This window comes from Aquarana catesbeiana, linkage group LG03, assembly GCF_042186555.1.
Source record: "Aquarana catesbeiana isolate 2022-GZ linkage group LG03, ASM4218655v1, whole genome shotgun sequence".
Lineage (NCBI taxonomy): Eukaryota > Metazoa > Chordata > Amphibia > Anura > Ranidae > Aquarana > Aquarana catesbeiana.
In genome coordinates, this window is record NC_133326.1 from 256,306,643 (window position 1) to 256,328,856 (window position 22,214).

Sequence of the window (22,214 nt, forward strand, 5' to 3'; positions counted from 1 at the left end):
ATTTGTTAGCAAAAAAGAGAATAAAGGAAACTAAATATAACAAAAACAAAAACTAAACAAATTCAGAAATGAATTAACGAAACAAAATTAGTACCACAACTAATCTATCCAAAACAAATGTTTCTGTTCTGCACATGTCTATTATACACATAGATTGTTAGTGACTTTTCCTTGCCTCCCTCTTTACATGCACAGAGTGTAAATATTGATCTGGCACGAAACCATAGTAAATCAGCTTCTATAGCCAGTGCATCAACTAAACCTAGTGTTGTAATGTTGTATTACATGTGCCAGTACATGTGTAAGTATGTGTTACTCCTCATAGAATGTATGCACCCGATTCTGCATGTACATGTATGAGTATTACACCTTTTCCCCTATAGAATACATTTTGGTCTAAATGTATGAAGAAAATGTTCTTGATGTGTTTTGCAAGAAAAAGTAAGGGAAATAGACCTGTAGTCTCCTGCAGTCAGCCTGTGACATTCCAAATCACCAGGCCTACTGGCTTACCCATAGACTCTACCCATAGGCTTTCAAGCTTAGCCAAGGGAAAAGTATAGTGGTCATGTGCCCACTACAAAAATTGGCAAAATGGCCAATTTTCACTTTTTAAGTTGGGCTTTACTTTAAGATTAAACTGGGTCTATAATGGATGTTCATTAAATTTATGAATAAAACAAGTAGCAATTATTGAACAGGAATTATACAATATGAAAAACGGCTTTTCCAAAAAATGTATAAAATGTTTAAATATTTCAAAGCATGCCTGTAAAACAAAATGGGTACAACCATTTTTGTGAATCAGCAAGGGAAAATCCTTAATCCAGTATTCATTTTATTTTGCAAATAACTTTTTCCATTCTTTTTTTAAACAATAGCTGCAAAAAGTTTTAGAAAGGATTTTTTTTTAACTTTCACTATTATGCTGCATTTTGTATTTCTAGGAGAAGAGATACAAAACGAAAGCATTTTTAGAAAATACTTATATGTGGCATACCTTTAAGCAATTAAAAGATAATATGCTACAGGCACAGCTGGCAAGCGTACAAATACCATCTGTTAGGAGCAACTATTTCAAGCCTGTAAAAGTTAGCTGTGCTGGAGTACAGGACAATATGGCAAAACAAAATGTCTTGAATAGACTGATATACATTGTTAAAATTGTGCATAAAGATATTTGATTTCATTTGTGTTCACTATTTAATTTAACAGAATGTAAATAATACAACTAGTAGAAAATGTTCTTTGTTAGCAGGAATCAAAAGCAAGAATACAAAGGAAGGAAGACTGACTCTTCACTAATGAGCAATAAATTATTCAACTGGAAATAAAATTATGTTTTGTATTATATAAAAGTGCTGAACTATAACAAGAGCAGGCACCAGATAAACCAGACCAAGCGACTTTGTAATAGGATTACAATCTATTATGAATTCTATAAATAGTACAAACATCAGGATGCCTCATGGCTACGTTAAGACAGCATGCAGCCCTTTCCAACAGGCAATGCTTTTTAATTTTATATAGTGGAATACATGGTATTAACATGAATTACTTTTCAAAGGCAAACATTCACCATTTCTATTCTTTAAAATAAAAGGCTAATTTTTACTATACCTTTTAAATATGATCGGTAAAATCCCGTCTTTATTATAGTTCCAGTTCAGAGTTTGATCTGCTCCCTACACAAAGGAAAGATAAAAAAAGTTACATTTATATAATATATAATAACTACAAAATTCCTCAATAATTATTTTTCTCATTCAAGTTCAAACTTAGATCTGCTTCCTATATTTAAAAAAAGGATGCTACAGGTATATATGTATATAAGATACAGTATAAATAATAACTACATCGTTCCATAACCCCCCCCAAAGAAAAGAGAACCACTAAGGAGGCCCATGGCCTCTGCGATTTATTTAATGCATGCCTTTGAAAAGGCCACAAACGAATTGTAATACATCCCAATGAGTCTTATTCTGCCAGGATATTTTCCAAGTCAATGAAACTAATGCTACGTACACACGAGCGGACTTTCTGGCAGAAAAGGTCCGACGGAACAAATCCGTCGGCCATTCCGATCATGTGTGGGCTTCATCGGACCTTTTCTGTCGAAAAATCTGATGGACCTTAGAAATAGAACATGTTTCAAATCTTTCCGACGGACTCGATTCCTATTGAAAAAAAGTTTGTCTGTATGCTAGTTTGACGGATCGAAAACAACGCAAGGGCAGCTATTGGCTACTAGCTATTGAACTTCCTTTTCTAGTCCGGTCGTACGTCATCACGTTCAAAGCGATCAGACTTTGGTGGGATCGTGTGTAGGCAAGTCCGTTTTGTCGGAACTTGGAACATCATTGAAAAGTCCTTTCGGAGATACAGGCGCATGCGCGGAGGACTCCAATATGGCCGCGTAAGCCGGGAGCTCCTCACTGCCCAAGCCAGCCAGCCGCCCTAGCGCCGAATTGGAGCCAGCAGACAGCCCGTGCATACCGGGAACTGATCGGGGAATGTACCCGCATCCCCCCTATGCCAGGAGGATCAGCACGGAGGGACCTGGGACCTCAATTTTCCGCCGAAGGAAACCAGGCCGAATCCAAGATGGTGGCCGCATCTCAGCCACGAGACACAATCACAGGGGGACAAGCAGAAAACAGGCAAGTGATTGCTCCTGCAACTTTAGCCTACACACCTCAAGTGACCTCCACTATCCCTCTCAATGTATCCCCTTCACCAGCATCCACAGAAGCATTCATAGAACGATCCCTGGATAACTACTTGCTATCTCCTCTGGGAGCTACTCCTAACCACCAGGACACTAGTAATACCCCTGGAGGCCCAGACCCTGACATACCCCTGAATGCAGGAGATCTCTTTATTAAGCTGTCTGAGCTACTTGAGAGGGGTCTGGCTCACACAACCAACAAAATAACGAATGATATTCGTTCTGATTTCCAAAACCTGGGCACCAGAATAGAAGCAATTGAACAAAAGCTTGATTTCACAGTATCAAGGGCCAACCAAAACACAGACCATATTCAGGTTATACAAGAACAATTGGATGTAGCTCTAAATAGGATCGACGATCTTGAAAATCGTTCAAGGAGGGAGAACTTCAGGGTCAGGGGCATCCCAGAGTCTATCACAGACGTCCCCAAAACTGTCCAGGACCTTATCAAAGTCCTCATACCTGCAATATCCCCACATAAGCTGGAGTTAGACAGGGCCCACAGATCCTTGGGCCCCCCCAGGAAGGACGGGTCCCCCAGGGATGTGGTGGTGAAACCACACTACTACAGAGTGAAAGAAGAAATTATGAAACTCTCCCGCCAGCAATCACATATTTCTTTTCAAGGACATGATATTCAGATCTTCGCGGACATATCACCCATGACTATACAAAAACGCAGAGCCCTTAAACCACTACTAGTAATCCTCGCGCAGAAGGAAATCAAATACTGGTGGGCTTTTCCCTTCGCTCTAAAATTTACCTATAAAGGTAAAACCCACTCCTTTACCACCCTCCCGGAAGGCGAACGAGTGCTTCCCTATATGGAAAACAAACAAAAGCAGGCGTTTGAGGGAAATCATGCCCACCTGATTTCTGATGACTCAATATCACTTGCTTTTATCTCCTCAGGGACAGGCCCTGCGAGACTCCCTCAGGGACAGGCCCTGCGAGACTTTTTGCTACATTCCAAAAAGTCTCTCCTCTCTGACTTTGGAGACCTCCCAGACTTCCTTTTCATGCTCTTTCAATGTGACCCCATGGGTTGACGGTGCATTCACAAGCCCATTCAATCTATCTACACTAATATTTTGGGACTGAAGGACCTCAGCCTTGCAAGCGACCTGTTCACGATGCAAATTCCAAAGACATTTACAGCTCATTTCTCAGGGCCCAGCCCTGTGTGGCAAATTTCTAGAGGTTCTCCTTTCTGAGTCCGAATACTTTCCTGTTTCTCTTTTCCCGCCCTACCATCGTGTCCCCATTGGTTTGTCTTTGGATCCCCTACCCCTGTCAATCAACACATCTTTAGTATGTGGGACAGAAGGAACACAGTCGAACAAGTGTCTTACTTGCGACGCAAATTCCAAAGACTCTAATGGAACCCATTTCTGACGCACTTTATGTTCCTTAAAAGATGACCCTGACCATCCCAGGATTTTGGGGACTTTGCTTATCGAAGCTTTTGGACTTTCCCTTTCCCATTTCCCTTCCCTCCCCCCAATTCTTCCCCCTCCCCTCCCTTCCCCTCCATCCCTTTACTCTCCCCCCCCTTCCTTTCCTCAATCTTTTTTGCTTATTCTAGACATCGATAGCCGGCTGGCTTTGATTCTTACACTTACTAACGTTATAGGTTATATTTTTGTTAAATTCAATGTTATCTAATGTTTTCTTTCTACCACCAGGGTTGGCTACGGCTGGGGCAGCAGTCATGCACCTCCATCCATCCCGCGACAATGGTTGCACCATTTTCAGGAGATGGAAAGATAGCCCCTTTTGAAGGCTACAACAGTATTTAGTACGGCGATAACGGGAGCACCCTTTCCACCTCCCACTATCGCAGGCCCTTGTTTGACCATTTTGCACTTTATCTTCCTTTCTCTCTTTTCTTTCCCACTAATCTTCTCTTGTGCCAGTCCAGAGATGCCGACGCTCCAATTCCCCCGTTCCGGGTCCCGGGTCCTGCTTCATCCCTCGATCAACACTATTCCAAAGCATTTCGGTGGAGGTAAGTGATGTCTATTTCGATGTGCCACTCTCCTTCCCTAGCCATTCCTAGTAAAGCCGCACCTCCACCAGCCTTTAGGCTAGTCTCTCATAATGTCCAGGGTCTTAATTTGGCTATCAAGAGACGAAAAATGTTTCAGGCTTATCAATCCCAAAAAATGGCAGTAGTTCTGCTTCAGGAGACCCATTTCCCTATACAATATTCCCCTTCCTTTCTGCACGCTCATTATCCCCACTTCTTTTTAGCAAATGCTGAGGATAAAACCAAAGGAGTAGCAATTCTATTTGCGAAAACATGTACATTTAAACCCCTACAAGTACACAGGGAGCCCGAGGGTAGGTTTATATTGGTCAAGGGAATGTTAGACGACTATTTGTACTCATTCATATCCTATTATTCTCCTAATAAGGGCCAGGCACAATTTTTTCAATTAATGTTTCAAACCCTAGGCCCCCTACTGGAAGGAACAGTGATATTTGGAAACCTCTTCCTGCTCAACTCACCCGTCCCACGAAATCTAGCTCCAAGATAGCAAAATTGATTTTCCAACAAGGCCTCGTCGACATCTGGAGGGAACATAACCCGACAAAAAGATTTTACACACTTCTCGAACCCTCACCAATCCTATTCCAGGATTGATCACTTACTCATTTCAGCAATACATATACCCTCAGTGCTCAAAGCCTACATTAAGGATACAGCCCTTTCGGACCATTCCATGTTTGTCATCTCTTTACAAGGTCTCTTCCACAGACCCCCGATTTCTCACTGGAGACTCAATGAAAATTTGCTTAATGACCCCATAAAAGTTAAAGAAATTGAGAAGGAGCTGAAAGATTACTTTTTGCTTAATGACATGGAGGGAATCTCAGCTGAGATTCTATGGGCAGCTCATAAAGCTGCAATCCAGGGAAAGCTTATCCAAATAGCTTTGCAACACAAGAAAGAAAGCTGCGGAGATAGAGAAACTAGAGAGGGACTTCTCGGCCTTATGCAAGTGACACAAACAAGACCCGTCAAAAGTCCAAATAGCTCAGCTGGACGTGGCCAGATTAGCTTTAAACTTAGCACATACAGTTAAGGCCGAGAAATCATTAAAATGGAATAGTGCGAGATTTTATCATCAAAGAGACAAGTTGAGCACAATGCTAGCGAGGAAGCTTTTCCCCAAGTTTAGAGCCTTTACACTCCCAAAAATTAGACTACTGGATGGATCCACAACCCTAAATCCCCAAAGAACCTTACAAGCTTTTCAGACATTCTACTCTAAACTATATCAGAAAGGCAACACTATAGAAGAACCTTCCATAGACTCCTTCCTAGTTGGCCTAAAGATACCCACCCTATGTAAAGAACATGTAGAAATCATGGAGACACCATTCTCAACAGAAGAAACACTGGATGTGATCAAAAAATTAAAAGGGGGCTCAGCACCAGGCCTGGATGGCTTTCCCAATCAATATTATAAAACCTTTGCTGACACTCTAGCTCCACGTAATACTAAGTTTTTTAACTCCAAACGGGAGGGGGCACCCGGTAGACTCCCAACTTAATATGGCATTCATTTCAGTAATTCCCAAACCTGATAAGGACCCGGAATTAGTAGAAAACTACAGACCCATATCCCTAATTAATAACAATTTAAAAATACTTACCAAAATCTTGGCCAACAGAATTAATTTGTTCATCAACCAATATATCCACAGAGACCAAGTTGGATTTATCCCAGGGAGACAAGGTCCAGACCAAATAAGACGGGTGGTAGACATTGTCTCGATCCTGCAATCAGGATGGGATGGAGGCCCCCGCCAGAAAGGCCTATTACTTTCGTTGGACCTTCAGAAGGCCTTTGATTCCCTCTCATGGCCATACCTTTTTGCATTTCTAAGACGATGGGGATTCGGGGAGAACTTTTTGGGGATCTTAAAATATATTTCTCTGCAACCCTCATTAGTAGAACAGCTTAAACCTTCCTTCAAATTTAAATGGAGCGACACCACAATCCGCTATCTTGGGATAAATCTTACCCCCAAATTTGAACAGCTTTGCCTAGCTAACTTCCCTCCCATGTACTGCAAACTTGAATCTGACCTCCAAACTTGGTCACAACACAACATTTCATGGCTAGGCAAAGTCCATTCTATCAAAATTACCCTACTACCTAGGCTCCTCTACTTGTTTAGATCACTTCCGATAGCAAATAGAAGATATCATCTCAATTCGTTCCAGGGGAAGATTATTAAATACATATGGAGAAAGAAAGGTCACAGACTAGCCCGGCATATTCTCTATAGCCCCAAGACATGGGGGGATTGGGTCTGCCTGACCTTTTTAGGTATTACCAGGCAGCTAGGCTAGCCCAACTCTCGACGGTCTATTTTAGAAATGAGAAACCCGACTGGATAAATATGGAGAGACAAGCGGTCCCAACGTATACCCTAGACTTCCTCCTGTGGTGCCCCATAAAATCTAGGCCCCCTGTAATGTCACCTAAGTTATCCCACTGCTTCAAATTATGGGACGACATGAAACACCTCCCTACCCTGATTTCAGACATCTGCCCACTAGATCACATTTTTCATAACCCTCGCTTCAGTCCAGGCATAGACATCAAGTCCTTCCAATGGTGGCTAGATAAGGGGATGTACCGTATTGGACATTACTTCTCCCTCTATGGACCGATCTCGATGAAAAACTGTGTAGAAAAACTGGAACTCCCAGATTCGGAGAAATTTCGATTCTTACAAATTTTCCACTTCCTATCCACTTTAAGGAGAAATAATTCCACTCCTCCAGAATTCACACAATATGAGAGCTGGTGTGGCCAGGCATTGGAACAAAAGGGGGGTATATCCATCATATATGCATCACTCTTGGAACCCACCACCAAATTTCCTTACATGGAAGCTTGGGAGAGGGATCTACAGGAAACCTGGGACCTGGAGGAATGGCACAAAAGGGGAACAAGAGCCTTCAAAAGTATTTTGAATATTTCTTTGATAGAAGCAAATTTAAAAGTGTTGATGAGATGGTATCTTGTCCCCTCCAGATTAGCACTAATGTTTCCTTCCACCTCACCATTGTGTTTTAGAGATTGTCAAGCCCAGGGTTCCATGCTTCACATTTGGTGGGAGTGCCTGAGAATCAGAGGATTCTGGAACAAAATATTTATTTTAATTCGAAGAGTCACAGTCTTTCCCGTTATGAAATCCCCCCACATAGCTCTGCTTAATGCCCAAATCCCTAAGATTCCAAAACACGCTCGAAAATTGATATTGTTTATGCTCCTGGGAGCAAAAACCACAATGGCTAAAGCCTGGAAGCAACCCACAGTATCTCTCCAGGCTGCCAAAAGAAAGATTTTGCGGATCATGTCCCAAGAAAGGCTAGTAAGTGCTATGACAGACACCACAGAGTCTTTTGAGGCAACATGGGAACCCTGGGCTAGACATATGGGCATATCCTTCATTCCTGCAGTCAAAGCGTCACAGACAAACTTATAACAGCCTCTATCTGGCATCTATTCCTTGAATCCTTTTCTTCCTTTCCTTTCTTCTATCCACTATACTTATCTGTTATTATAATAGAGTTTCAGCTAGCAAGAATACTTTCTCCATCTGTTCTTGTTTGGAGCAAGAGCCTTCACCGTTATCCTAGGGACAGGAGATCATAAGAAGATGCGATAACACATGGAAAATCCTCTCTGTTTAGACAAGACTCTAACAAAAGAGCATATTTTACTCTCCTTTGGACTCTCATGTATCTCCGGAAACTGCCAGTATTCCTGAGATGCGAGACCAGTCCTGATCCCCAAGGAGCAATATTTCTCTCCCTCGATAAGGGGTGTCGGGACCGTCAACTAATTTGAGTGCACTTAAATGTTATCCTCCTGCTCACACGAGTTTCAGATACATATCACTATGGGGGGAAATTTTCTGTTTTTTTCCCTTTTTTCACTTTAGTTGAATAATATTTTTTGTGTATTCAGTTGACTAATCCTGGCTATCACAAGCGCTGTCTCTATGTGTTACTGTGTATTTAAGTTGTAATTTACTGCTCTTCAATAAACCTTTTTTAAAACTGAAAAAAAAAAAAAAAAGAAAGAAAAAAGAAAAGTCCTTTGGAGTTCAGTCCAACGAGAAGTCTGCTCATGTGTATGTGGCATGAGATGTAATAGGCATACATAAGTGTGCATCAATGTGAGGGACAAATGATCATGTTGGTTGTGAGATCACATGGCCTTATTGTTCCCAGCGGGGATTTTGTTCTCAGAGAATAGGTGGAGGAACCCCCCTCCCCCTTCTGAGTCACTTTGTGTCTCTATCCCCTACCCAACTCCAAGCACTGACCCTTGGTTCCACCCCCTACACCCCTCCCAGTGCAGTCCCTTTTAGAGAATACAGAGATGAGTATAATGTTGTAGTGCTAATAATTTGTATAGAATTTGGAAATAACAAGAAAAGCAAATAGATCCCCCACAGCCAGCAACAATAGACCCCACCAGCAACAATAGACCCCCAGCAACCAAAAAAATAGACTCTCCAGCAGCCAGGAACAATAGACTCCTTCAACAGTAAATCCCTTCCAGTAACAACTGACCCCCCCAGCAACAAAACATCCCTCACCAATAACAATAGACCGCGAGACAAAAAGAGATCCCCTGCAGCAACAATAGAATCCCTAGCAGCCAGCATCAATAGACCCTTCATCACACCCAAGCACCCCTTACCATTGTATAGCCATGCGTAAAAAAGGTGTGGAATGAAGGACACTATGCCAACGAGAGTAAATGGCAAGTTCAGCTAAAGGCAGATATTCAGACCGATTACATTTGTAATGAATTGACATAATGCCAAAGGTAGGTTTTGAGGGTCTGATTCGGTTCATTTTGGCAGTCAGTTTGTGGGTTGTGTGCAGTAGAAATGAACATGGTTACCCCCAACTTTTTACATACAGCTTTCCAGAATCGGGAGATGAACTGGGAGCCCCGATCAGACACGATGTTCATAGGTATCCCATGATGTTTGACAATATGAGACAGGAAAAGAGTAGACAATGCTTCAGCCATAGGTAGTCCAGGAAGTGGCACATCTAAGAAAAATTATCAACTATGACCCAAATTGTAGACATACCGGCAGTCTTGGGTAGGTCCATAATAAAATCCACAGTCAGGTGGGTCCACTTCCTTTTTCAACCCTGTGGTCTGTTTGTTATATAAGGTGCCTGTTGAAAGGTTTAGTCCAGAATGGAGCTTAGGCTGAGAGTTGAGGCATAGCATTGTCAGTAGGGATGAGCTTCGAGTTCGAGTCGAACATCGGGTGTTCACCCATTCGCCAAACAGCAAATTTTATGGGGCGTTTGCACAAATTTGAGTGCCCCATAATGCACTGCAAGACTACAGTGCATTGCTGTATGATGATTGGCCAAAGCACACACCTGACCTGCATGCTTTGGCCAATCACAGCACGCTCCTCAGCGAGAGCCATCATTGCCAAAGGCAGGGTGCCTCTGGCCAATCATGGCTAAGGGGGACTAAGTCCACACCCCATATAAGGCTTCTTACACAGCGTCCATATAGTGTGTTATAGTGGACAGAGATAGAGAGATTGAGCTAGAATAAGCAGGCAGGTTAGTTAGTGGCAGTGTATTTGATTGTGTATATATATATATATATATATATATATATATATATATATACATATACACACACACACACACACAGTCTACTAATATATATATATATATATATATATATATATATATACACACATATATATATATATATATATATATATATATATATATATATATATATATATATATATATATATATATACTCTGCATTCAGCGTAGCCTATATCCTATATATACACAGTGTAAACTCTATATTCAGTCAGTACAGGCAGTGTATTTGAGATCTCTCTCTCCCTCTCTCTCTCTCTATATATATATATATATACACATACTCTGCATTCAGCGTAGCCTATATATACACAGTGCATTTGGCGGTGTACAGTAGATAATACAGTGCATATGGTGTACACAGTATATAATACAGCGCAGTGCGGTGTTAAAAAATAAAATAAAAAATACCCATCATGTCCAAAAGGCCTCCAAGGTGAGGCAGATGCTCACATCTCACATCTAGCAGTAAGAAGGGTCACTGGTTCGAATCCCAACCACGACACTACCTGCCTGGAGTTTGCATGTTCTCCCTGTGCCTGCGTGGGTTTCCTCCGGGTACTCCGGTTTCCTCCCACACTCCGAAGACATGCTGGTAGGTTCATTGGATCCTGTCTAAATTGTCCCTAGTATGTATGAATGTGAGTTAGGGACCTTAGATTGTAAGCTCCTTGAGGGACTGATGTGAATGTAAAATGTATATGTAAAGCGCTGCGTAAATTGACGGCGCTATATAAGTACCTGAAATAAATAAAAATAAATAAATAAATTCCCATGCAAAGAGAAAGTTGCTGGCAGTGTGCTATGTGGAGGAGGAAGAGAATAAAGTTTGCTCTGTCAGAGCTCATACCTGTCTGTCATCAGATAAAGGACAAGCCACAGCAACGAGAACAAAGCGGATAGCAGCATCCAGGGAGCAGCCATGTGCGCCTCAGTGAAACTCTGCTGATCCACCACTACCCCTACTGCTCCGCCCCTGCCCAGCCTTCGGTCATCTGTCATCTATGTCTCTCCACTCCTACACACTGAGCACCTGTTAGTAAGCAAGGGGCTGCCACTTCAGCTAGACAAGAGGTTAATCGGCCGCTGTGTGTGATGGGCGGACAGTATGTTTGACGGGCTAGCGGTGTGTGTGTGATGGACGGCCGCTGAGTGTGACAGCCGGGCGGTGTGGGGCACGGGACTATTCCTATTTTATTGATATGTGCTATTGTGTCCCTTCCTGTTGAAGACAGGACTTTATCGCCCACTCCACACTGCTGCCCTAGGTAGCTGCCTGACTTGCTTTATGCTTGCACCGGCCCTGGCTTTACCAAAATCCTACAGTATGAGGTCAAACCTAAACACTTTCAATTTGTACGCAATCAGGCAAGCCCTTGCACTACATAGGTAAATCTAAAAGAAATTGAATATGAAAATTGTATAATTTGTATAATGTATGGCCAGCCTTTTTTGTCATACCACTTCACCCCTTTCCTGCCCAGGCCATTTTTACATTTTCAGCGCTGTCTCACTTTGAATGACAATTACAACACTGTACCCAAATGAAATTTGTATCTTTTTTTGACACTGATAAAGATTTATTTCAGTGGTATATAAATCACCACTTTTTTTAAAAAAAAATTCTATATAAAAAAGGGAAAAACACTGAAAATGCGGGGGGAAAAAACATGTTTCCTATATACAATTTTGCTAATAAATATTATTTCTTCATAAATGTAAGCCAAAATGTATTCTGCTAATATTCCTTTGGTAAAAATATCCCAGATCAGTGTACGTCAGTCTGTGTGAACGTCATAGAGTCTAAAAACTACAGTAAGTATATTATTTTTATTTTTTTACATGTGTTTTTAAAAAAAAGAAAAAACATTTTTTGATCACTTATATTGCTGTCACAAGGAATGTAAACATCCCTTGTGACAGTAATAGGTGGTGACAGGTACTCAATTTCCATAGAGATATCTTTCCAACACTTCTTATATATATTTATACATCTTTATTACCACTTTTTTTTATGCGCGAGATCACTTAGATTTTTAATTGTACTCTTTATGGAGGGATCGGGGGTCTAAAAGACCCCAAATTCCTCCTTTGCACTTCAAAGTATTCAGATTGCTGAAAACGGCGATTCTGAATACTGTATATTTTTTTAAAACCGTCACTTCCGTGTTTACAGAGAGAAGACTGTAACGAAGCCGGCTTTGTGTCAGTCTGTCTCTAGCCACCGGAAGTGGCGTATCTAGGATCGGGTCCTCCAGTGGGACGGGAGGCCCGGTAAGAGCGGCGGAAGGTGGTGGGAGGGGGGATGTCTCCTCCCGCTCCTCCAGGATAACAACTGAGCTGCTTTTAGTCACATCGGTTGTTATCCCTGGAAAGCCGACCGCCCGCTCCAAAAAAAACAGTACCTGGATGATGCCTGCAGCTGCGGGGATCATCCTGGTATAACCCCCTAAAGCCAAGGCCGCATATATTCATACGATCAGCGGGAAGGGGTTAAGAAATTAAAGTAGATGTAAACCCGATTCATAAAATTTGAGCTGGGCACATAAATCTGTAGTGTTTTTTTATCTCTCATCAAAGCACTAATTCCCATAGCTTTGTCCTGCTCCGTTCTTCTGTTATCAGCCTGATAACTTTTGACAAGCTCTCCGAGATGGGAGCCTGAAGTGTGTGTCAGGGGAGATTGCTATAAATAGATTAGCAGTCAGCTAAACTATTCACAGACAATCTCTGCATGTGTGGGGAGGGGGTGTGTGCCTTTCCTCCAATCAGCTGTGATATAGAAATAATACACTCCTACAGACGAATGAGGAAGTGAGAAATTTAACAGGACGTGCACTTTCTAAACAGTATATAAAGGTGAAGACAGCAGATATACATGTAAAACTTATGTAGGGAGATTGGTTTCATTCCTGTGTATCATCTGAGGCTGTTCACTTCACTGGGTATGTGTGAGGGTTTACATCCACTTTAAATGAAATTTGTTGTCATTTTAACAAGTTATTTCACACACAGCATAGGCATACTTCTAATTACACCCCAAAACACATTCCACTATGCCTACCTCAGTATGGGACTACCACATGTGTGGGACTTTTTCACAGCCTTGATGCATAGAGGGGCCCAAAATCCAGGAGCACCTTAGGAATTTCAAGAAGCATAAATTATGCATAACATTTTTTGACTACCCATCACATTTTTTCAAGCCCTGGAGTTTCAAGACAGTGGAAACACTTATAAAATTACCACATTTTGGAAAGCAAACAACCATGCTATTTTCTAAGAGGCATGGAGTCTTTTGAAGGCTTCAATTTTTTGGAAAATGCAGAATGAAAATTAAAATGATTTGTTTTTTTACACAATGTTGTCAATTTAAAAAGTGTATTCTCACATACAGCATGAGCATGCTTAGAATGACATCTAAAAACACATTCTGCTACTCCTTCTGAGTATGTGGATACCACATGTGTGAGGCTTTCCCAATATTTGGATTGTTTATGTACCATCACCTATAGCAGTTCCTCTTCCTATAAGCCAAGCAAGTCTAGCCTACTGGTACATGGCTGCCCCCAGGAATGGCATGTTTACTGGCCAAGAAGTACAGGAGGCTAAGGAAAAGAAGAACAAAATAGTTCCTGTGGTTCCAGGACTGCAATTGTCTGCAGGGGATGGCTGGGACTGGTGTCTCACAGAAATATAGTCAGTGGGATGTGCAGATGGGTCCGTTCAGGCCAGGCAGAGACATGGTCAGCATACGGGCAAAGGATTGGTCCAGGAAACAAGCAGAAATGTGGAAATAAACAGGCAAATTAGGAACATTGAGTCTAGCTACACTGGTCTGGTGACACTGTGGCTGGTGTGGTGGTGAGCTGAGAACTGTGATTGGCAGCAACATGATGTTGGGGGGCGGGGGCAGTAAAACATTGCAGTTGAGCCTCAATTTTACCACCCTCGACTGCTACCCCTTTTAGCTACAAAGGCAGTGGCTGGGGGTGTACATCTGTCATGGCTGCAATGTTTTGCTTCACAGCTGTGGAAGGAATTATACCCCCTGTACATTCGCTGATTGTGACCCATTTAAAGCAGGTGGTGAGGAGGCAATATCACTGCCTGTCAAGAGCTCTCTGAAGAGCCATCCAAACATGGATGGCTCTTCATAGAGCATCGCACATGTGAACAAGTCCTTATGGTGACACAGCAACTGCTGTGGCATTGATCAGGGACACTAACTAGGTGGGAGTGATTAGGGACAATATGACTGGTGTGGCGGTGATCAGGGACACTGGGACTAGTGTTGCAGTGCATTGGGTTTTTTTTTTACATTGTTTTTTTTACTGTTTTATCATTTTTTTTACATATTGTCACCAGACTAGTGCAGTATTTTACACTATAATTGCTTATATCAGTGATAATTACTGTAAAAGCAATGGTTTTAACTGTAATGAATGGCTTTCATTAATGACTCATTGTTTACAGTTGTGATTGGTTATAGCTATCACATGGTACCGGGCTGCTGTGATTGACTCTGTACCATGTGATCACTGTAATCAATCACAGAGATTACAATAGTAAGCAATGCTGTCATGAAAGAAAGCCATTCATGACAGCTGTTTATCTGTGATCATGTGATCACTATGATTGGTCACAGTGATCACCAGATACCTGGGCCAATTGCAGCAGCCCAGCATTGAGCACCATTATTCACTGTGTTCACTGGACACAGCAGTCACTGTGCACACTGCTGTGGGCACCAGGGGCTTAGCGCACAAGCAGGAGGATGTACCCATGTGTCCTCTGAGAAAAACATTGGCTGGGCAGGAAGCAGTTAAAATAAAACATGAAATTCATGATCTTTTCTTTGTAGAGAAAATAAATAACACACTTCACTGTTGTCTCAGTAGAGTATCAAATTTGGTCTGCTGTTAAGCACTACAGAGTTTAAATGGACCATTGATCAATAGATTAGCTATGTAGCATGAAGTCTATACCCTGTTGTTGCCCTAGAGTGTTGCTATTTGGTTTATCATTGTGATGATGCAGGACAATGTATGGTTATATAAATAAATGTGGTTGATCAGTATTGTGTCAGTGGTATGTAAGTGAAAAGTCCTAATAAAAATTCTGCATAATTAGAGCAATCAATAGCCAAGGGGATAAGTGTTCCACGTGATTAGAACTATTTAAGAGGATTAGGTTGAATAAAAAGTCTATTGTTACTTTTTTATTTATCAGAAATTTTGCAAAACACTTTTTAAGATGTCTTCGTTTTCCACCTTCAGGTACAGAGACATTGTAGCTATATTTCACATGTAGTGTACAGCCTTTTTGTAAAATTTTGTAAAATATCCCCCAAACCATACATTTTCTGAAACTGCAGGACCTTTTAAGGTAAATGATGGTACTGTTGATATTCTAAAACCCATGATAGCTGTGCAAATTCCCAATGTTACTTATATTAATAATATAATTATAATATTATATTAATAACAATAAGCCCCTTATGTGACAGTATACACAGGGGGGACATGTCAAAATCATGGAGATATCTGGGATGTAAATAGACCTCACTACCTCTCCTGATGGCTAGAGATAGACAAAGAACCCAATCTGTTTCTTCCAATCTGCATAAGATTGGAAGAGCCTGTGATTGAACACTTGCAGCTTTATTTACAGTGATAAAGAGAGTGATGTCCATCAAACTCATGTTCTGCCATTCTAATGTACTGGTAATGAAGGGGAGCCAGCAAGTGTGTGTGGGAGGGGGGTTGTTCATATCACTTTAACAGATTTACCTTTAACATTTTACCTTTACCAGCAAGGCCATGAATTACAATTATTTTTTCACAAGCAATAAAAATAACAAATACTGCACATTTGTAATAATTCCTGTTTAAAAAATATAAAATTACTATTATATATGGCAAACATGATTTGTGGTCTTCTTGATTAAAATAGATTGAAATATTTAGGAAAATGTATTTAAAACCTACAGTATCTCACAAAAGTGAGTACACCCCTCACATTTTTGTAAATATTTTATTATATCTTTTCATGTGACAACACTGAAGAAATGACACTTTGCTACAAAGTAAAGTAGTGAGTGTACAGCTTGTATAACTGTAAATTTACTGTCCCCTCAAAATAACTCAACACACAGCCATTAATGTCTAAACCTCTGGCAACAAAGTGAGTACACCCCTAAGTGAAAATGTCCAAATTGGGCCCAAAGTGTCAATATTTTGTGTGGCCACCATTATTTTCCAGCACTGACTTAACCCTCTTGGGCATTGAGTTCACCAGAGCTTCAGAGGTTGCCATTGGAGTCCTCATCCACTCCTCCATGACGACATCACAGAGCTGGTGGATGTTAGAGACCTTGCACTCCTCCGCCTACCGTTTGAGGATGCCCCACAGATGCTCAATAGGGTTTCGGTCTGGAGACATGTTTGGCCAGTCCATCACCTTTAACCCTCAGCTTCTTTAGCAAGGCAGTGGTTGTCTTAGAGGTGTGTTTGGGGTCATTATGTTGGAATACTGCCCTGTGGCCTAATCTCCAGAGGGGATTATGCTCTGCTTCAGTGTGTCACAGTACATGTTGCCATTCATGGTTCCCTCCATTTACTGTAGCTCCCCAGTGCCGGCAGCACTCATGCAGCCCCAGACCATGACACTCCCACCACCATGCTTGACTGTAAGCAAGAAACACTTGTCTTTGTACTCCTCACCTGGTTGCCGCCACACATGCTTGAAACCATCTGAACCAAATAAGTTTATCTTGGTCTCATCAGACCACAGGACATGGTTCCAGTAATCCATGTCCTTAATATGCTAGTCTTCAGAAAACTGTTTGCAGGATTTCTTGTGCATCATCTTTAGAAGAGGCTTCCTTCTGGGAAGACAGCCATGCAGACTAATTTAATGCAGTGTGCGGCGTATGGTCTGAGCACTGACAGGCTGACCCCTCAATCTTTGCATCATTGCTGGCAGCACTCATACCTCTATTTCCCAAAGAACACCTCTAGATATGATGCTGAGCACATGCACTCAACTTCTTTGGTCGACAATGGTGAGACCTGTTCTGAGTGGAACCTGTCCTGTTAAACTGCTGTATGTATGGTTGGCCACCATGCTGCAGTTCAGTTTCAGGGTCTTGGCAATCTTCTTATAGCCTAGGCTATTTTTATGTAGAGCAACAATTCTTTTTTCTAATCCTCAGAGAGTTCTTTGCCATGAGGTGTCATGTTGAACTTCCATTGATCAGTATGAGAGAGTGAGAGCAATAACACCAAATGTAACACACCCGCTCCCCATTCACACCTGAGACCCTGTAACACTAACAAGTCACATGACATTGGGGAGGGAAACTGGCTAATTGGGACCAATTTGGACATTTTCACTTAGGTGTTTACTCACTTTTGTTGCCAGCAGTTTAGACATTAATGGTTGTGTGTTGACTTATTTTGAGGGGACAGTAAATTTGCACTATTATACAAGCTGAGTGTCACTACTTTACATTGTTGCAAAGTGTAATTTCTTCAGTGTTGTCACATGAAAAGATATAATAAAATATTTGCAAAAATGTGAGGAGTGTACTCACTTTTGTGAGATACTGTATATCTGTGAAGAAGCCTTTCCATAGGATACATTTTACCAAGGTGCTGCACATGGATTTTGTCCTGAACTGATCATGTATTAAATTAAATAAACTTCATTTTCTAAAGTTCATTCTAAGGGTCAAGTTCATTCTATTGAATTCATAGTTTGAATCAATATATTCAATGTGTTTCAAAATCTACTGTTTCCACAAGTTGCATATATGTTTGCATGCATGTGCATGCATCACTGCTTTAAAACCATTTATTTATTAGGCAATGGGTTGGATGTATGAAGGTTTTGAAGTTCTGTTGACATGTTTGTGAAAATAAAACTATTTATTGAAAGGTAAGCATACTTAGAAACTGCGGCTAGGCTTCTTCTCACTAATATTTCTCATCTATCAAACTGCAGTGATTATGAAACTCCAAAAGACAAAATCAATACTCACATAGCATTTAAAATCATGTCTTCAAAGGCAGCTCATTAAGCAGCTTCAAAAGCCTATAAACAGTGTTTGATACCTGGGTCTGGTGTCATTAAAAGCCATGCACGTCTTTAAAAAGGATTTGCCTGTTTCATATATATATCTATCAGAATATTCCAATAGACCCAATAGACCTATATGCCTTCATCAACATTGCCACTATTCAATATATACCGACATCTCCAAATCCAGCAAAAGTTGAAAAGTATGATAGAATAAGACAGATTTATTACAAGAACAGAGGTTCAACCTACTTAGTAAAAAAGGACTCCTTAAACCACTTGCACCTAAACCCCCCTATCCAGACCAATTTTCAGCTTTTAGCGCTGTCACTCTTTGACCGACAATTGTGCAGGCATACAACACTGTACCCAAATGACATTTTTATATTTTTTTCTCCACAAACAGAGCTTTCTTTTGGTTGTATTTGAGCACCTCTGGGTTTTTTTTTTTAATTAAAAAAGACCATTTTTTTTTTAAATACAAAATCGTTTCATATTTTGTTAATACATTTTGCAAAGAGGTAATTTTTCTCCTTCATTAATGTATGGTGATTAGGCTGCACTGATGGGCACTGATAAGGTGGCACTGATGGGCACTAATAGGTGGCACTGGTGAGCACTGAGGAGATGGCATTGGTGGGCACTGATAGGTGGCACTGGAGGTGGCAGTGATGGGCACTGATAAGTGGCAGTGATGGGCACTGATGGGTGGCAGTGATGGGCACTGTTCGGCACTGGTGGGTGACACTGATAGGCAGCACTGCTAGATGACACTGAGGAGGCACTGATTGGCACAACTGGTGGGCATTGATAGGTGGCACTCGTGGGCATTGTTAGGTGGCACTAATTGCTGGCACTGTTATGCACTGATTCATGGCACTGTGGGCACTGGCAGGTGGCACTGGCAGGCAGTACTGGTTGGCACAGATAAAGCAGCTTCACCTCTTGAGGACCGATGTCCCTTGCACAGAAGCTGGTGATCAGCTTTTTTTTTTCTCCTCACGCTATCAGCGCGAGGAGAAAAAAAAAAAAGATTACTGATCTTCTGTTTACATCATGTGATCAGCTGTCATTGGCTGACAGCTGATCATGTGGTAAGGGGCCAGGATCGACCCCTTACTCTGATCTGTGATTACCCGAGTCTCATTGACTCGGTGATCACAGTGTGAGCCGGGCACGTGGGGAGCGTGCAAAGGGGAGGACGTCTATTGACGGCCTCCCAGCAAAGTAGATCCGCGCTGTAGCTGTCGATCAGCTACAGCACGGATCTGAAGAAGTTAATAAATCACTGCCTTTGTGTGATGATCTGTGTATACCATAAACATTTATTGAAGAAATTTTTTTTTTTTTTTTTTTTAAGTGTAAGTCAATCTAGTTTTAGATACAGATGGAAAGGGTTAAAACTCCTGTTGGGTTTTTACTGCTATCCTGGGCTCTGTTATAGAGATGTACCTTCATTTCCTGTCCTGCTGGGAAATGGTTTCACCAGACAGGAAGTGAGGAAGTATCTGAAACAGGGACACAGAAAAAAAACTGGTGACAGAGATTTTAGCTCTCTTCCATTCTACTAAAAACATTTTTTATTTCTGGCTGTGTTGCATTTGAAGAGTAACACATGATGACATATGTAAAGTAGGTCTGAGATCATTCCACTTCACCTTTTTAAACACGATAGTAGATGAATCCCCTTGTCTCTGTTAACGTTAAATATTCTTTATAATATATTTTGAGACAAATTAGGTTTCTAAAGAAAGAAGGGAACATGTGTTCAAAAACTGCTGTTGGAGTCCCAGGCTGATGCTTTGTGGTCAATAAAATACAAATTTACATATAACATATAAGCAGCAGTTATTCATCCATTTTGCTTTTGCACTGGGAATTAAATGTTCAGATATCATGACCCAGAGGTATGCTTTTCCTGCATGAGTCTGGAGTACAATGACCTTTGCTGATGATGTCATGCCCCTAGGGCTTTAAAACAGACATCTTCTTAGTCAATTGTGTTCAAGAAGCATCAGTGGCTTGAGCTATTAATGTAGCCCCAGTGAAATATGACCTAATAAATACTAATAATAATGTAAATCTATTGAGGCTTTTTTAAGCAGGTGAATCTGATGTATATGGATTATTAAGCACAGTTACTATTTTTCAGTAATGGCAAATTTAATAATATGAGTTTTGGTATAAATGAGAAGAAAATAGGATTAGACTATTATTTGCCTTCAAGAGAACAGGAATTAACAGTTGAAACTGAAAAACAGAAAATCTTCTTTATGTTTCTAAGTAAGAAGGCACTAAGGTCCTGAGGCTTAACCATTCTAATTAGTTTAATGGGGAAGACAGAAGTGAAGGACACGCACAAGACAGCTTTCAGTAAGGCAAAGAAGAGATCACCTATACTCCTATACTGACTGAGTGAAAGGGTGAATGATTTTGACCTTTGCATTATGAATGCCACATTGTTAATGTGCAAATTATATATCATTTCATGTTTAATACATATGAAATGTATTTATTTCAGCAGTGAAATTTTAAAAAAGTTACAATAGCACACCTTTAACATCAAATTGAATCTAATCATTTGAAATAAACACAGTTTAAATAATTTTTAATATTATTCTTAATGCCGACATAAATATTAATATTTGTGTAGGAACAGCAAAGACTACCCAATGTCCTCTGCATTGCCTTTAGTATGACCATCAGTTGCAGACAACTCCAGAATTGCAGCCCATTTATATTTCATGCAAAATCACAACAATGTTTATTTTATGAAATGCTGACCTTCAACCCTTTTTAAGCATAGACAACACAAATGTCTTGTAACAATCTATTAGTATTATGGCACTGATGGATGAATGGTTTGAAAATAAAAAAATATAGCTTTTATAAGTTACATAGTTGTCTTGCTAGTTAAAAGGACACTTGTCCATCAGGTTAAACCAAGAGATAAAAATAAATACATGAAAGCCTGCATCCTCTGAACCCTAAACCTGAACTTGATCCAAACAAAGTAAAAAAAAATCTTATGAAATATGGTCCAATTTGCTCAATTAAGGAAAAAATTCCTTCTAAATATATGCAAAGGTAAATATACACTCCCTGGATCAACAATTAAAGATGTTATTGCTTATCGTGTAAATTGTTAGCCAGTTGTATTTTGGACATTTATAAACACACCCAAGTTTTTTTTTACTTTAAAATATTCATGTTTTTTTTTTTTCTTGTTCAAATATTTTATTGAAGGTAGTAAGAAGTCATACATAACAAAAAATCAAACAGGAGTCATCCCCAAGAGAAATGGAACAAAATAGGATGTACAATAAAACAGTGCAATGACAGGGATGCAGCCCACATTAACAAGACATACAGATTAGAGCTGGGAAAAGGCACGGGGTTTATATACACTAAATAGCACAGATGTCCAACATTGTGGTATATCAAAGAAGCAGCATAGTATCTGAACCAGAAAATATTGATGAATGGTGAAAAACTCAGGATGAAAGTGTCCTGGTATAAAGCAAAAGAAGATTGAGACATTCGAGGACTTGTGATAGAGGAGGAAAAAAAAGAAAAGATGTGACTATCGCATGCCTTTAAAACTCGGGTCTGATGAGATCATCATAAGTGGCTGGCGACCTCTCAGTGCAGAACATGTAGGTGGGTCAGTACCTTTAAGGAGGATCCATCGGAAAACAAAACTAGTTTAAT

General features: G+C 40.6%; 1 protein-coding gene across 4 annotated transcripts in view; it reads right to left on the bottom strand.

Moving 5' to 3' along the window:
• The window catches only part of SYT1 (synaptotagmin 1), a 954,200-nt gene that overhangs the window by 472,556 nt on the left and 459,430 nt on the right, over positions 1-22,214 (bottom strand). For all 4 annotated transcript variants that reach the window (XM_073620000.1, XM_073619998.1, XM_073619999.1 and 1 more), the window contains one exon: positions 1,621-1,685. The gene's annotated coding sequence lies outside the window, so the exon portion shown is untranslated. The remainder of the gene's footprint in view (positions 1-1,620; positions 1,686-22,214) is intronic.